This window comes from Bos mutus, chromosome 5 (assembly GCF_027580195.1).
Source record: "Bos mutus isolate GX-2022 chromosome 5, NWIPB_WYAK_1.1, whole genome shotgun sequence".
In the NCBI taxonomy this organism is placed as follows: Eukaryota; Metazoa; Chordata; class Mammalia; order Artiodactyla; family Bovidae; genus Bos; species Bos mutus.
In genome coordinates, this window is record NC_091621.1 from 11,964,314 (window position 1) to 11,977,860 (window position 13,547).

Consider the following 13,547-nt stretch of genomic DNA (forward strand, 5'->3'; position numbering starts at 1 on the left):
GAGAAAGCCCCAGCCAAGGTCACTGAAGGCCGCCATGGCCATGATAGAGATAACAGTGAGTGACCCAAGAAACCAGTAGCTTGAGATGCCATGAAGATCTGGTAATAAGCCAAAGACAGAGTTCTTAAGAGGACACAAGTGCTGTAGAGATTAAAATCCCCCCTGCCACATCAGTTCAAAGTGGAAACAAGAGAAACATCAAAAATAAAAGTAAACATTGCAAAGTTCAATAAGGTCTCTTTTTTTCTGTGCCCCAGAATACACAGGAGAGCACAGGACACCTGATGGATACTCAGCAGAGATAAGGTGCATTGACAGACTTACAGGGGCTGCAGAACAAGCAGGTGGTTGTGGGAGAATGTTGCTAAAGGAAGTGAGACAAGGTAAGAGCCCAGTTACCATTACTGGGATGTAAGGATGTATTTCTCAAGATTTGGGGGATAAGGAGAACTGGATAGGCCACCGAGTCCAATAAAGAGACTGAATTTACAGAGTGATTGAGTGGCTTCATCATAAAACATGTAGGGCTTAAGTATCCTGGGAGATAAGCATACATTTAGGTGTTGATATAGATGGCTGTGATATTACCCAGAGGAAGAATTTGATTTTAGTGTGTTCAGGATGATGTAGATTAATACACTTATTGATTTAGTAATAGCATTTTAGAAAAGAAGGAAATATTATAATCAATGTGCATGTTGATTTTTAGGCATTTCAAGAATTCAGAAATTATAAAATACAAACCAAAAGTTTAGTGAATACTATTGTAAATATAGAATTAGAATTCTAACTCAGTTATACGGTGAAAGATCAAGACCAGAATTTTCAAAAAATGTGAGGCGAGGAGAAGCCTAATTATTGACTACAGTAGGAAAAAGGAGCAGATGGCGTCGACTCTTCCTTTATTGCTGTTCAATTTATGATTCCAATTAGAGCATTCTTCTTAGGGCAGGTGTGTCTGATGCTGGACAGGATGGTAGAGCCTTCTCTTGAGCATCATGGTTAATGGTCTTAGATCTTGGGTTGGGTGTCAAGATATCATCGAAACCAGATGGATGTGTCAAAGTTCAGAGGTCTAACTGAGCAGGCTAGGCCCATAGGATTCTGGACTTTCTTCAGAAATGAGGTTATCTCCTCAGCTTCACTCAGAAAACTTCAGGCTCATTGCTTGAGGTTGTTTATGGTGACAAAGTGGAGGTAATGCTTGGACAGCACCTGGATTTTCTACCTGGTGTAATGGGTGAAACTTTCCAAAAAGCTTGGGGCTTACTTAGTGGAAACCACTGACATGGATTCTCCATGTCTTAAGGTGAGAGGGAGGGAGAGCAATGTGAGAAATGCGGACGGAGATGGGAAATAAGAACAGGAGGGCATGACCATTACCGTCACTTCCATTTTAAGATAAACATCCTAAGATAAACAGTCTAATCAAATAGAAAGTATGTCAATGGAAGTACCACTTGAATGCTATCCTGTTGCTAAGGTTACTTCAGAGATAGAAAAATTTCAAGCAGATTATTGGTATGTGGCCCTGAAGACCTTAAATTACAAACAGAAAACTTAACTAGTACAATAATACTGTATTATATTTTCATTTCACACAGTTCAATTTTCTTAATATCAATAGCATAAATTTCAATTATCATAAAATTAATGTCTGAGTGGGCAAGAAACACATCTCTGCAAGAAAATGTTGTTGCAATAATTATTAATATAAGGGGAGTGGTGGTTTCAAGCTCTTCTGTGTGGCTCAAAGTTGCCTTCTTTTCAGTAATGTAAATGCTAAGCAGATTTCCTTCTTCCCTAATGAGAGAAACTTAAATCTAATTAAAATAGGGAAACTTCACTTCGTCTCGTATCACAGTTGAGACACTGGGCATGTGTGAGGGGTTCCATGTAGGGGGCAGGCTGCATTTTTTTACAGTAGAGGAGTCAGAGACTTGTGTAATGAAGTTGAGGGTTTTAGTCTATTTTTAGTGTTTTGATGAACAGTCTCATCAAGTGAGTCTCTGAGTGTCTGCAGCAAAGTTGCATCCAAACCAAGATGCCAAGGTAAGAAGATATGGGATTACAGAGAGGGCACTTTGAGGTCCTGGCTTTATAATCATCACAGAAAAACAAGCAAGACAGTAAATAACAAACCAATAATCTTCTGGAAGCTTGAACTTTTTAATTAAGAGAGAGAAGTAAAGGAGCAAAAGGCACTGAGGGAAGGAGAGAGCATGGAAAGAATAGGGACTATGGGTGTGAGTGTGCAAAGAGCAGATAAATAACAATTCTTAGATTTTCCTACTTTTAAGTCAGGAGCAAATCTATGAAATGACAAAATCTCTTTCTTGTTCTTTTGGGAGTGCAATCAGATGTCTATTTATGCTGATTAACATTATGAGTATCTTATATTTCACAAGGTCTCTAAAAGTCTTCTTTAATTCAAGGTAAGACATAAGAGACCCACAGCTATTCTTGATGAGGATTCAAAGAAGCTGTGCACCTATTCAAAATACAATGAGGTTAGGCAGAACGCTGTGCTACAATATCAATTATCCTCACTGAATAGGATCTCTGTCCCCCTTTTGTGTGTCTTTTTGGAATAAGAATATACGTTGCCCTTATTAATCCTACAGAATTACTTTTTTCCTGCTTCTTAGGAAATCTAGCAAATGCAGACAGTTTCAGCGAGTTAACAAAAAAATCTAATTTCCACTTGAGCAGCTCTGAGGTTAGGTCAGCAGAAAAAAAAAAAAAAACTGCAGTAGCTTGTGTTGATGAATATTTTATAAGCTCTACTATCTAATAAAGGATGTATTTAAAAATGGGCAGGATGCTGGTTAAGAAAATGTCTTATTATTTAATTATTATGTAGATAAAAGTTGAGTATTGGGTACGATGAAAGAATAAACCAGACCACAGATAAGTTTGATTTTGGGTCTTTAGACTTTTCATTTTATTTCACCATAGATCTTCCATCATGGCTGTAAGTGCTGACTTGTACAATCTGTGAGACCACGGGGGTGATTATAGAGCTTGACCCTTGTGGAGATTATTTAGTGGCCTCAATGGACAAGAGAAATCTTTATAAAGCTTCTGATTAGCACACCCAGTCAATGGAATTGCAAACCTTATTATTTGAGTAAGGGCCAGAAAAGTACAGGCCAGTGTAACCCCCAAATGACAGCTTGGCAGTATTTGGAGAATCTTACCACAGAGTTCAGAATTACACACATCATGATCTATAATATTAATAATGACAATGATGGTGACAACAGCAACCCTAGAAATAGCAGCAATCACTTATTGAGCACTTACTATATACCAGGCATCATGCCAAGTGCCTTACATGCATCATTTCTTCCAGCCTTCAGAATAACTCCATGAGATAGGTACTATTATCATGCTCATTTGATGCTTAAGGAAAATGAGACTTATAGATGATTATCTACCAAGTGATTGAGTTGACTCTAAAGCCAAGAGGCTTTTTCTGGAATGAATGTGCACAATCCCACCTCTTGTCTCAAACCATAGTTTTTTGAAATGTACAGTGGAAAGATAACAAATGCTCATAAAAGAAACTGTTACACTGACTTTGCCATCAGCTACACACTCCTTAGGTCTTTAAGAGGAGCCATACCAGATCTCTCTAGCCAGTGGAATTATGGAAGGAATGTATGGTAGGAAATACCTGATGAGGTGTTAGGTGTCCTGAGTTCTAGCACTAACTCCATCCATAACAAGCTGTGTGACCTCGTCAAATCACTTCACCTCTCTCATTCTTAGTGGTTTATTCTTGAAAGTGATGATTATAATATTCGATCTCCCTCCTAATGGGTTGTGCTGAGGAACAAATGTGATAATGTACCTGAAAGCTCTTGGAAGAGCTTCAAGTGTTATGTAAATGAAAGGTGGTAATTAAAAACCTCCAGAGAAGGGCAGCCTATCTTAGTCATCAATTATCATGTTTTCTTCCTTGTCAAGAAACCTGTATTTTTCATGCTTCTTGGGGGTATAGATAGCTCTGTGCAAAATTTTTGTTTGGGGGATGTGTGAAGAAAAGGATCATTCTGACAGCTCAGAACCTATTTATGATAAGAAATAACCACATATAAATTGATGAAACCAAAGGCAGATGCATTCTAATGTGAAATTGTGAAAATTCATACCTCCATTTATTGGATTTTATATTTAGTTGTAAGAAGATGGAATGTTTAACTGTCATAACACACATAAAACCCAACTCTTTAAATAAGAAAGTGGTATAGGAATTGAATTCTTACCGAGAAAAACAGAAAAAGACTTCGGGGGAAAAATATGAAAACTATGAACACCAGAAAGTTTGGACTGTTCTCAAGCTTTGGAAACTTGGGTGTGGAGATGTATCTGAGAAGTTTGAATCCATTCTTTGCTCATGTTGTATTTTTGATGAAATTCAGTTATATTCCTGAATAGAAACCAAACCTAAACCAGGAAGGAGCGTTACTTCCAAGATGGTGGAATGGCACTGTGGAACATCTCAGGCTAAAGCTTCAGGAAGATCTGGGCAGTAATTCCAAGTCTGCTGGATACAAGGTGCTGAATAACCTGTCTAAGTTTCTGTTTCTACACAACTACTGCATGTACCATCCCAATGTCCTAGGCATTATGTTACTAGACAGACCCACAATATAACCTGAGTAATGAAGACTTAGCCAATGTAGACTTCCCTGGTGGCTCAGATGGTAAAGTGTCTGTCTACAATGTGGGAGACCCGGGTTCGATCCCTGGGTTGGGAAGATCCCCTGGAGAAGGAAATGGCAATCTGTTCCAGTACTATTGCCTGGAAAATCCCATGGACAGAGGAGCCTGGTAGGCTACAGTCCATTTGGTCACAAAGGGTCGGACACAACTGAGAGACTTCACTTTCACTTTTTTTTCTTTTCTTTAGCCAATGTAGTATTCATGTCTAAGTGCCATGGAGGTTCTGAAATCTTCCTCCCTAACTTTCTGTCAGCACAGATAAATAGGGACAGGTACTAGTCTGAGCTTTATCTCCTCATGCTTTTCTTTATTTTTCTTGCCAAAAGTATTCAAGGAAAGCAAACTGGATGGTGTGGGTTCTTAAGAATTTGTAATCAGATAAAGGCAAGACAATATCTGAAAAATCAGGATTTGACAGGAAAGGAACTCCAAAATTCACCACTTTAAATATATTGAGGCATATTGAATGAGTCTCAAATGACTGAGTCAGAGAAGGCAATGGCACCCCACTCCAGTACTCTTGCCTGGAGAATCCCATAGATGGAGGAGCCTGGTGGGCTGCAGTCCATGGGGTCGCTAGGAGTCGGACACGACTGAGTGACTTCACTTTCACTTCTCACTTTCATGCATTGGAGAAGGAAATGGCAACCCACTCCAGTGTTCTTGCCTGGAGAATCCCAGGGATGGGGGAGCCTGGTGGGCTACTGTCTATGGGGTTGCACAGAGTTGGACCCAACTGAAGTGACTCAGCAGCAGCAAATGACTGAGTAGGTTAGACTTTTCACAGATGGCAATGGCATGGCACTGAAGTTAATACGTGTGCATATCCTTAATGAGTTTCAAAGAAACCGTGTGTATCAGGTAAGTGCCAGGGAGCTTGTAACTTTTGATATACAGCTGTCCAAAACTTGCCAAAAAATTGACTTAAATAATGTTTATGTTATTGAATAGTCTAAATTCTGTAATTTATTCTCAAATTTAAGTTAGGCCATCAGAGAGCCTTAACTTAGACCAGTTGGCCTCCTCATAACGTTTGGTTTTAGTTTTGTGGCTGTTCAGTCGCTAAATTGTGTCCAACTCTTTGCAACCCCATGGACTGCAGCATGCCAGACTTCCCTGTCCTTCAGTATCTCCTAGAGTTTGCTCAAACTCATGTGCATTGAGTAGGTGATGCCATCCAACCATCCCATTCTCTGTTGCCCCTGCTCTTCCTGCCCTCAGTCTTTCCCAGCATCAGGGTCTTGTCTTTTTTTTTTTTTGCTAGATTTTAGTTTAGTGTTATGCTGAAGACCCCAACCGTGGCCTGTTAGGAATGGGGTAACACAGTAGGAGGTGAGTGGTGGGCCAGAGAATGATGATTCATGTGCTGTTCCCCATTGCTCGCATTACTGCCTGAATCATCCTCCCTGCACCCCAGCCCATGAAAAAACTGTCTTCCACAAAACCAGTCCCTGGTGCTAAAATATAATTGGAGACTATGGCTATAGACCTCTAACAGAGAGTGTTAACAGACATGGTCCATGAAGTATACCACTATATTTGTGTTAGGGGTCCTGTCCTTCTTAGAGACAAGCCTGACTATATTCTTGCAACTCTCAAATCTCTCTTCTGTGCTGTGAGCAGAGAGATTTTTCTAATAATTGTGTATAATCATGCTATTCTCCTACACGATAATCTTAATTGCTTCTAGACTAACTGCAGAACCAAATCCAAGTTTCTTTTCAAAGCATTCAAAATCCTTCTTGAAGTGGCTTCATGTTACCTGCTTAGCCTCACTTCTTCCCTTTAGCCTCTTGAGCCCCTGCTCTGGCAATACTGAACCTTCAAACACCATTCCTTCAGCTTGCAGTGTCTTTCCCTTATTTGTCTTCTGAATTACCCATCCTTGAAGCCTCAGCTCAGCATCTTCTGTAGACTGTTGACTCCCCCAAGTTGACTTTAGAGCTTCTTTGCCTGCTTCAGTCCCAATTCAAGCAACACTTATACTGTCTTGTAATTGTGTTTTTGTTTCATTTTGTTGATCTGGATCCCCTCTACAACGTGCTTCTGAAAGGCAGGATCGGTTTCCCATTCACGTCCCTAAGACACCAGTGCCCACTGCAGCATTCAAGCCATTGTTATTGCTTGTTTTCTCCTGATTACAAGCAAGCTGTCGTGTTCCCCTCTTTCTTTTCTCTCCTGGTCCTCATCTTAAAAATGGCTTATTAATAATCTTGGTCAAGGGATGGAAGCAGTTGGAAGAGCAGCTTTGACACATTCTGAACTGTTGTTTGGAAGAGAGGGTAGTCCTCTGATGGAAGTACTTGTCCAAAAATTCACCTCTGTTCTGATTTTGTGTGACATTTCCTATCATGTAGAACATGATTAGCTGCCTTTTCAAGTGCTTCTTCAGGCCAAGTCTATTAATGAGATTTTGTTTAGTCCAGTGTGAGTCAGAGCCAAGCATGTTTGCTCACAGATGCGCATTAAAAGAACAGGGTTTGACTGGTAAGTGGCAGCCCAATCTTTAGGGCTGAGGTAATTTTCCAAAGCTGATTTTCTTAGTGTTCAGCAAAGTGGAATGTAATTTTAATTTGCAAGGAGGACTTTGGCTTCCATGAAACATAACTATCAGCTTTTTCTCAAAGAATTTGTTCACATTGATGCCAGGGAGGTCGAATGGAATCGTTAGAGATACAAACAAATTTAATAAAAAGGAGGCCCTGAACAAATTAAAATTTCTGAAATTTCCTTTGACAAAAAAGTTCAGCCAGTATTCTTGTTTAATGATGTCCAAATACTCATTTAGTATGAATGTGAGAGCAGAACATCACAGGCATGTATATTTTAAGATATTACAAAGCCAATTTGAATAAAATTTTAGCTCACCAAGCAATCAAAGGCATCAAAGATGTTTATCTACTTGCTGAAGATACTTTATGTGGAGGGTTCAAATGGGCAAAACTTTTTAATTGGTTCACTTCTGTAGTGGAACACATAAAAAGTTTATGGAGGCAACAATGCAATAGGCACTGCTGCACGAGAGCTTAGCATCAACTATTTATAACTCGGCCTGCCATCCAGACATGCAGCCACGTCAGAATGAGCTATAAAAATTCACCAAGTGAGTAGCTTTTCATTAACCATTCATTTCCTTTTGTAAAATTGAGGGCCATATAACTAACTAATTCTCTCACCTCAGTCTTCCCACACAGCGCCACCTGGGAAGCCCTATATAAAAATTACATGTAAGTAAATGTACTATCAGGGTTTCCCAGATGGCTTGGTGGTAAAGCATCTGCCTGCCAATGCAGAAGACGTAGGTTTGATCCCTAATCTGGGAAGATCCCTTGGAGAAGGAAATGGTAACATACTCCAGGATTCTTGCCTGGGAAAATCCCATGGACAGAGGAACCTGGTGGGCTGTAGTCCATGGGGGTGTAAAGAGTTGGACACAACTTAGCAACTGAACAGCAACAATAAAAACACGAGTACTATTTAGGTACCCAGTGTAATAGAAAGCTGATTGATTCCAATGCAAATAAATGTACAATATAATAAACTCATGGATGATATGATTCTCTGTTCCTTGCCCTCTTTTTTCCTTCCTGCAATCCTACGGTTCCTCTGAACTGTCAGTAGGAGGGGTCACAGGGATAGAAGCCAGCACAGTATTCTCATTTCTAATGCTTCCCCAGGACGTTTATTAGTAACTGCAGAATTGGGAGGAATAGTTTAGGGAATACTCAGCCACATATACAAAGATGAGCAAGGGCGAGGTGCGAGGTCTCCTGATGATCTGTGGAACTGAGGGCTTTATTGACACTTCACAAGTGGTGTAGAACTCAGGTCCAGGAAGACATTGTTTTGCTACAGAATAACCTTGGGAACAGGAGTTTGTTGAGTTTTTTCCTACTTTTTCTTTTTTTTTTTTAAACAGAGAGGGAAAGCAAGGTAATGGAAAGGTTGGCATTATAAAAGTCAACAGACATTAGTATGAACTTGGGAGCAGTATTCCTTTTCACAGTGAAAACTACCTGATGACAGCTATTGTTGTGTCTCTTTCACCTTGGAGTTTCACCTGTTTAGTGTTGAGACAAAGGTGACTTTGACCTCATGGTACAATTATCCGGAGGGCATTGGAGCTTTGCTGGAGGGAAAGGGGCAAGAGTGGGTCTCAGTACTGTGGATGAAGAATGTCACCTTCCGTATCATAGTATCATCACCTTCCATAGTAAATGGCGTTGCTTGCATCAAACAATCAGCCACTGCAGTCACCCCCTACCATGCACCCTTAGGGGATGCAGGATGGAGGAAATCAGGATGCGGGCCCTAGATAATTATGGAGCATATCAAAGGAATGAGTTCAGTGAGCCCAGACTCACACATCTTCCCATACAGGAAAAGTGCTAAGTCCATTAACTTCAGCTGTCTAGTTTTTCTTTAATTAACAGTAGTCTTTTGATGTTTGAACTACCTGGCTTTTGTTGCAAAGACTCCAATATATCCTGGTTCCTTCCTTACCTCTCAAAACGGTCCCTCAGAGCTGAGAGGCAGTATCTCCTGAGCTTAATACTCCAGTACATCTGCTGGATAAAACATAATTTTCAACTTTTACATTGTTCATTTTTTTCAGTCAACAGTGTTAAAGTTAATAGAAATCAGAGTCAGTATCTCCCTTAGATAACATCAATATCCACAGACCCAACAGTCCTTATCCTATGACTCTTTTCTTCTGAGTGTAATAAGGGCTTCTAATGAGTTTTATGAGGAGTCGAGATGAGGATTGATTTCTGTTACACGTCCTGCTTGGCTGCTGGGGTTTCTCAGAGAATTGCCTGCTTGTGTCCAGCACACGATGTCATGAAATGTATTGTGTTCGAGAAATTTGCTGGAGAAGTGATGCAGTGGCGATTAACAGACTCCTCCTGGTTCCTGTCCCAAACTATCTGCTGTGGATGGCAGGACTATCCTACTCTTCAAGGAGGGGCTGAGGTTCAGAGGATATTTATTGGGCATTATAGTTAGTAAAGATTATAATCATCACAACCAAAATAACTAGCATTTATTGAGCACCTACTGTATGCTGAGTCCTTTGTGGGCAAATTTTCATACAGTATCGCATCATTATATGGAATCCTTATTATCACCCAGAGAGCTCAGCATCACAAACTTCACTGTATGGAAAAGTGAGGTTCAGAGATCTTGAGTCATGCATCCAAATCACACAGTGAGTAAAGGGGAAGCAGGGATTTGTTGGGGAGGAAGACATTTTTCTCTACTTTTCTAGCTTCTTCTGGCTGGTGACAAGGGAACACAGAGAGGACCTTTTTTTTTTTTTTTTTTTAAGATAGTTTACTGATTATTTAACCACTCTCTGTTTTTGAATTTCTTCTTTTTTTTTTAAATTAAAACGTTGTTGTAGTTTAGTCACTAAAGTGAAAGTGAAAGTTGCTTAGTCGTGTCCCACTTTTTGGGACTCCGTGGACTGTCCATGGAATTCTCCAGGCCAGAATACTGGAGTGGGTAGCCGTTCCCTTCTCTAGGGGATCTTCCCAACCCAGGGATCAAACCCAGGTCTCCCGCATTGCAGGCAGATTCTTTACCAGCTGAGCCACCAGGCAAGCCCAAGAATACTGGAGTGGGTTGCCATTCCCTTCTCTAGGTGATCTTCCTGACCCAGGAATCAAATCCTCATCTTCTGCATTGGCAGGCAGATTCTTTACCACTGAGATACCATGTAGTTTTTTTTACAATGTTGTGTTAGTTTCAGGTGTATAGCAAAGTGATTCAGTTACACATGTACATATATCGATTATTTTCTAGCTTCTTTTCCCATATAGATTATTACAGAGTATTGAGTAGAGCTCCCTGAGCTATACAGTAGGTCTTTGTTGATTATCTATTTTATATATAGTAATGTGTGTATGTTTGTTCCAAACTCCTAATTTATCCCTACTCCCTACCCCTGTTTCCCCTTTGGTCACCATAAGTTTGTTTTAGGAGTCTGTGAGTCTGTTTCTGTTTAGTAAATAAGTTCATTGGTATTATTTTTTAAGATTTCATATATAAGTTATGTCATATGATATTTATCATTCTCTATCTGACTTATTTCACTTAAGATGACAATCTCTAGGTTCATCCATGTTGCTGCAAATGGCATTATTTCATTCTTTTTATGGCTGAGTAATATTCATTGTATATATCTACCACAGCTTTATCCATTGAGAGGACTTTGATCTTTAGGCCCCATTCCCTTCACCACATCTAGTTCATATTCTCTGCAGGTATTTCTGGGGATAGCTCTATTCCAGGAACAGACCTTTTATGGAGGAAGTCTCCCGGCCCAATGAAGCACATAGAAGCCAGAACTATGGCACAGGCTTTGAGAAAAGAAAGAGCTTTATTAAGAGGTTGATGGCCTTAGGAGATACAGCTCAAATCAGTCTTCCCAATTCAGGGTTTAGAGCAGAAATTTAAGGGGTAAGGGATTTTCAAACTTGGAAGCTGATTGGCTAGTCTAGAATCAGTCCATAAGCTACTTGCACTGCTGGAAGCCAGATTTTCCTTACTGAAAGACTTCTTTCTTTGTAATGGAGAAGGAAATGGCAACCCATTCCAGTGTGCTTGCCTGGAAAATTGCACGGACAGAGGAACCTGACAGGCTACAGTCCATGGGGCTGCAAAGAGTTGGACACAACTGAGCGACTAACACTCTCTTTGTAAACGGTTCTGGTGACAACATTTCTATTCTTTGAGTTCGGTATACTGGAGATTCTTGATTCTGGGGTGATCTGGGAGACAGAGGTTCATGTCTTGCACATGAGCAGCGCTGTCTTTGTAAAATAACTCAAGGTTTGGTTAAACAACAGCCTATTTAAGGAGACAAAACCAGTTTAAGCTGTTTTACATGCAGTTTCAGGTCCTGTGTCTGAATTGTTTTAGGCAGTTATGGGGAAGGTCAAAGTTTCTTTCTGAGTCATTTGGGCCTTGATTGTTTTCAGCTAACATAATCTGCATGCTAGGGACTAATTGGTATCACTGACTCAATGGACGTGAGTTTGAGTAAACTCCAGGAGTTGGTGATGGACAGGGAGGCCTGGTGTGCTGTAGTCCATGGGGTCGCAAAGAGTTAGACACGACTGAGCGACTGAACTGAACTGAACTGAAAGAGACTAATTAGGGTGGCAAGTTTTGCTTTCCTAAGATTCAAGCCGAGCCTGTCAGCATCCTGCCTCACAGCGCCTCTTCCTTTTGTGGGGAGTCCCTGCCCCTGTGCCCTTGGCTCTCTTGGAGGCACCAGCGTGGAAGTTCCTTTACCTGCTGGTGGCTTCCTGCAGCTCTCTGACCTCAGGTATTCTCTAGTTGCTGAAAATGTGTTTCGTTAGGACGCTGGGCTGGCTGGAAGTCCTGAGGGGTTCATGCTCCAGGAGCAGCCCTCAACCACTGAGGTTTAGAAACCGGAAAGATTTAATGCCTTGTTTCCTTGCCCTTCAGCAATTTTGAGGTCTTAGAAAAGACAACTGCTTAGAGAGTCCCTTGTGGGATACAGTCTGGGTTGCCTACAGAGTAGTCCCTCATTAACCCACCTTTCACAGATCTTCCTTCCTCTTCTTGTTTTCCCCACTAGCTCAAGGTGTTTTCTGGAATCAGCTCCCCAATATTCCCTTCATCCAAGACCCAAATTAAGACAACGAGGCACCCCTCAGGGAGTCTTCTGTCTACTGGTTAATGACAAAATCATGCATTGTTTAGAATGAAAAATTAAGACAGATGAGAAAGACTCATTGCATATGTTTAAAGACACTGGGAGCTCTGCAACCTAGCTGTCACTGTTGTACACAGACAGAACACTTTTAAAACAGCTCAGATATTCCCCCTGTTCGGTGCAGTGGCTGCGTGAAAAATATTTTCCCAAGTGTTTATGCAGGTCTCTAAGCCAACAGATTTCAGAATTAGGCCTTCAAGTTGACTAATAATGTGGGAGAAGCTTAGAAGTAATAAAATAAAGTTTAAATGTGACCATGTGCCACAGAAATGCTCCCTCAAACCAGAGACTGAATTAGAAATGATATGAAGAAAAATGAGCTTGCTACATCTCATTAGGGAGGTACTGCTAGATTTGCATTTTTGTTTAATACTCAAATGCTACCACATTATAGCTGAGTCATGACTTCAACTTCCTTTAACCAATTAAAATGAGATTGGGTAAACAGACATCTAGAATACCAGCAAGCATTAACGAGAGTCTGAAAATGGTGCTGGTGATCATAAACCTTTGCCTATGGAACAGTGTGCTGTGAGCATCCAATTTCCTTTTGATTCTTTAAATTTGTCATTTTTATTAAGTAACGTAAATTTAAGTGATATTTCATTAGTTGGGATACATGGGGATATATGTAAGGAAGAAAAATTTGTTAAAAAAAAGATCACAGGTAATGATACCAATGTCCTACTGATAATGAAAAAGAAATAGCTTCTTCTGTGATTCCTAGTTTCCTTTCATTATCAGAGAAGGAATATTGCCAACACTCAGCATCATATTCCAAATAGAACTTATCTTCTACTGATGGGATAATAGTTCATTTACACCCAAGATTATAATGCAGTTTAGAATCATACTTTCCCTTTCAATTTTCTTTCGTCTTCCAATATCATTAGGTTCACAGTTAGTTATAAAGGAGATTTATGGTTTTAAAACATCATCTTGTTTTCTTCTTTTCTGCTAACGAGTTGTATAAAATAAGTATGATTTTCCAAATGTTCGTTCTGAGTGTCAGAACTATGCAATTTAGCAAGGAGCATCAAAGCACTATTAATGCTGCAATTTAGTGACA